General features: G+C 36.3%; 1 non-coding gene across 1 annotated transcript; it reads left to right on the forward strand.

The window, feature by feature from the left end:
• The first annotated feature begins 2,185 nt into the window (after nucleotides 1–2,185).
• LOC115031996 (U1 spliceosomal RNA) lies at nucleotides 2,186–2,349 on the forward strand. Its single transcript, XR_003837647.1, has one exon. It is a non-coding gene; the product is annotated as a U1 spliceosomal RNA (small nuclear RNA).
• Nucleotides 2,350–5,031: the final 2,682 nt, after the last annotated feature.

The raw sequence follows: 5,031 nt of genomic DNA on the forward strand, positions 1-5,031 counted from the left end.
AGTAGGCTTCATCCCAGGGATGAAGGGGTGGTTTAATATATGGAAATCCATCAATGTAATACACTATATAAGCAAACTCAAAGACAAAAAACATATGATGCTGAGAAAGCATTTGACAAAATCCAACACCCTTTCATGATAAAAGTCTTAGAAAGATAGGGAATTCAAGGCCCATAACTAAACATAATAAAAGCAATCTACAGCAAACCAGAAGCCAACATCAAAGTAAATGGAGAGAATCTCGAAGCAATTCCACTAAAATCAGGGATTAGACAAGGCTGCCCACTTTCTCTCTAACTATTCAATATAGTACTTGAAGTCCTAGCCAGATTAATTCGATAACAAAAGGAGTTCAAGGGGATACAAATTGGAAAGTAAGAAGTCAAATTATCACTATTTGTAGATGATATGATAGTATATATAACTGACCCTAAAAATTCCACCAGAAACTCCTAAGCCTTATAAACTGTTTCAGTGCAGTAGTGGGGATATAAAATTAACTCACACAAATCAGTGGCCTTTCTCAACACAAAGGACTATCAGTATGAGAAATAAATTACGGAAACAATATCCTTCACAATAGTAACAAGTAATATAAAATACCTTGGTGTGACTCTAACTAAGGAAGTGAATGATCTGTATGAAGAGAAGTTCAAGTCTCTGAAGAAAGAAATTGAAGATCTCAGAAGATGGGAAGATCTCCCACGCTACTGGATTGGCAGAACTAATGTTGTCAAAATGGCTATCCTGCTGAAAGCAATCTACAGATTCAATGCAAAACCCATCAAAATTCCAACTCATTTTTTCACTGAGTTAGAAAGGGAAACTTGGAAATTTATCTGGAATAATAAAAAACTTAGGATAGCAAAAACTATTCTAAACAATAAAAGAACGTATGGTGGAATTACCACACCTGACTTTAAGCTGTATTACAGAGCTATAGTGATTAAAAACTGCATGGTACTGGTACAGCAACCAACAGGTAGATCAATGGAATAAAATTGAAGACCCAGAATCATTGACAAGGGAGCTAAAACTATAGAGTGGAAAAATGGCAGCATTTTCAACAAATTGTGGTGGCACAACTGGCAGTTATCATGTAGAAGAATGTGAATTGATCCATTCTTATCTCCTTGTACAAAGCTCAATTCTAAGTGGATCATAGAACTCCACATAAAACCAGAGAGACTGAAATTTATAGAGGAGAAAGTGGGGAAAAGCCTCGAAGATATGAACACTGGGGAAAAATTCCTAAACAGAACATCAATGGCTTGTGCTGTAAGACCAAAAATTGACAAATGGGACCTCATGAAATTGCAAAGCTTCTGTCAATAAGATAAAAAGGCCATCAACAGATTGGGAAAGGATTTTTACTAATCCTAAATCTAATAGGGGAATAATATCCAATATATACAAATAGCTCAATATGCTGGACTCCAGAAATACAAATAACCCCATGAAAAAGTGGTGTGCAGAGCTAAACAAAAAATTCTCAAGTGAGGAATAGCAAAGGGCTGAGAAGCATCTGAAAAAATGTTCAACATCCTTAATCATCAGGGAAATGCAAATCAAAACAACCTTGAGATTACACCTCACTCCAGTCAGAATTGGTAAGATCAAAAATTCAGGTGACAGCAGATGCTGGAGAGGATATGGAGAAAGAGGAACAGTACTCCACTGCTGGTGGGATTGCAAGCTTGTACAATCACTCTGGAAATCAGTCTGGCAGTGCCTCAGAAAATTGGACATAGTACTACTGGAAGATCCAGAAATACCTCTCCTGGGCATAAACCCAGAAGATGTTCCAACTGGTAAGAAGGACACATGCTCCACTATGTTCATAGCAGCCTTATTTATAATAGCCAGAAGCTGGAAAGAACCCAGATGCCCCTCAACAGAGGAATGGATACAGAAAATGTGGTACATTTACACAATGGAGTACTACTCAGCTATTAAAAACAATGAATTTATGAAATTCTTGGTCAAATGGATGTATCTGGAGGATATCATCCTTAGTGAGATAACCTAATCACAAAAGATGTCACTTGATATGCACTCACTGATAAGTGGATATTAGCACAGAAACTTAGAATACCCAAGATAAAATTTGCAAAACACAAGAAAATCAAGAAGAAGGAAGACCAAAGTGTGGATACTTCATTCCTCCTTAGAATAGGGAACAAAAATACTTACCTGGCAGGGGAGATACCATGATCACGAAGGTGGTTTTCCCAGGGCGAGGCTTATCCATTGCACTCCGGATGTGCTGACCCCTGCGATTTCCCCAAATGCGGGAAACTCGACTGCATAATTTGTGGTAGTGGGGGACTGCGTTCGCGCTCTCCCCTTAAAAAAAAAAAAAAAAAAAAGAATAGGGAACAAAACACCCATGGAAGGAGTTACAGAGACAAAGTTTGGAGCTAAGAGGAAAGAATGGACCATCCAGAGACTACCCCACCCGGGGATCCATCCCATAATCAGCCACCAAACCCAGACACTATTGCATATGCCAGCAAGACTTTGCTCAAAGGACCCTGATATAGCTGTGTTGTGTAAGGCTATGCCAGTGCCTGGCAAATACAGAAGTAGATGCTCACAGTCATCTATAGGATGGAACACAGGGCCCCCAATGGAAAAGCTAAGGAAAGTACTCAAGGAGCTGAAGGGTTCTTCAACCCTATAGGTAGAACAACAATATGAACTAACCAGTACTCCCAGAGCTCGTGGCTCTAGCTGCATATGTAGCAGAAGATGGCCTAGTAGGCCATCAATGGGAAGAGAGACCCCTTGGTCTTGCAAACTTTATATGCCCCAGTAGAGTAGAACACCAGGGCCAAGAAGTAGGAGTGGGTACATAGGGAAGCAGGGTGGGGTGGGGGTATAGGGAACTTTTGGGATACCATTTGAATTGCAAATAAAGAAAATATCTAATTTTAAAAAGGCATAAAAAAAGAAAAAATAAGAAGTTAATTCTTTGAAAATGAAGGCCCAACAATCTAAAACATATGGGACATACTATCAACTTAACAGCACACCTGAAAACTCTAGAACTAAAGAAACAAGCACATCTCACCCAAGAGGAACAGACTGTGGGACACTGTCAAACTCAGGGTTGAAATCAACCAATTAGAAACAAAGAAAACAATAAAATGAAATAACAAAACCAAGAGCCAGGTCTTTGAGAAAATCAAGGAGATAGACACACTCTTTGCTGAGCTAATTAAAAGGCACAAAGAGTCTATTCAAATTAGCAAAATCAGATTTGAAATAATAGACATAACAACATAAACTAAGAAAATTTAAAAAAATCATTATGACTTACTTCAAAAGTCTTAACTCCACAAAACTGGAAAATCTAAATGAAATGGATGATTTTTCAGACAAATACCAGTCACCAAAGTTAAATCAAGATCAAGTAAACTATCTAAACAGTCCCATAACCCCTAAGGAAATAAAAGTTGTGATTAAGGGTTTCCCAACTAAAAGACTCCTGGGCCATATAATTTTAGTGCAGAATACTACCAGACTTTCAAAAAAGAGCTAATATCAACCTTCTCAAACTACTGTACAACACAGAAACAGAAAGAACACTGTGTGATTCATTCTATGATGCCACAGCCATCCTGATTCTTAAACCACACAAAGAAAGCAAACTTTAGACCTATTTCACTTATAAACATCTATGGAAAAATACTAAATAAAATTTTCACAAATCAAATTCAAGAACATATGAAAACATCATTTACTATGATGATTAATTAGGCTTTATCTCTGAGATGAAGGGATGGTTCAATCTATGAAAATTCATCAATGTACTCTACCATATAAACAAATGGAAAGAAAAAATTGAATTGCAAATAAAGAGAATATCTAATTTAAAAAAGGCATAAAAAAAGAAAAAAATAAGAAGAAGTTAATTCTTTGAAAATGAAGGCCCAACAATCTAAAACGTATGGGACATACTATCAACTTAACAGCACACCTGAAAACTCTAGAAGTTGTATCTAAATGCTGAAAAGGCCTTCAACAAAATCCAATACCCATTCAGTTAAAAAAAAAAAAAACCCCTTTGGAGAGACGAGGTATTCAAGGCCCATACCTATAATTAATAAAAGCAATATAAAGTATGCCAAAAAACAACATCAAATTAAATGGAGAGAAACTTAAAGCAATCACACTAAAATCAGAAACAAAACATGGCTGTACAATCTATCTATTCAATATAGTACTTGAAGTTCTATAGGGCAATAAGGAAACAGGAGATCAAGTAGATACAAATTGGAAATGAAGAAGTCAAGGCATCACTATTCAAAGATGATAGGATACATAAGAGATCCTCAAAATTCTACCAAACTCCAACACCAAAGTGACTGGATAAAAAAATTAACTCAAGGAAACCATTATGCCCTCTTTATAAAACTGATTTGCAGGATGAGAGAGAAATTAGGGAAACAACACCCTTCACAGTAGCCACAAATAATATAAAATATCTTTGTGTAAGTCTAACCAAGCAAGTGAAAATCCTAATGACCAGTACTAGAATTAAAGAAGATATCAGAAGAAGGAAAGATATCTAATGTTCATGAATCAGTAAGTTTAATGTACTGAAACAGCCATGTCACAAAAGCAATCTGCAGGTTCAGTGCAGTTCCCTTCAAATCCCAACACAATTATTTACAGAACTTCAAAGAGCAATTCTCAATTTCATTTAGAAAAACCAAAAACTCAGGATAGCTAAAACAATCTTTAACAATTAAATAACTGCTGGAGGGCTCACCATCCCTGATCTTAATCTGTACTACAAAGCAATAGCAATAAAAACTGCATAGTATTTGTACAGAGACAGATTGATCAATGAAATCAATTCAAAGACCCAGAAAGAACCCCCCACACACATATGGACACTTGATTTTTGTGAAGAATCCAAAACCATGCAAGCAAAAAAAATAAATCATCTTCAATAATGGTGTTGGTCTAACTTGATGTCTGCATGTAGAAAAATACAAATAGATCTATATTTATCAGGTTGCA

This window comes from Mus caroli, unplaced genomic scaffold (assembly GCF_978045245.1).
Source record: "Mus caroli unplaced genomic scaffold, Mus_caroli_1 scaffold_11, whole genome shotgun sequence".
Lineage (NCBI taxonomy): Eukaryota > Metazoa > Chordata > Mammalia > Rodentia > Muridae > Mus > Mus caroli.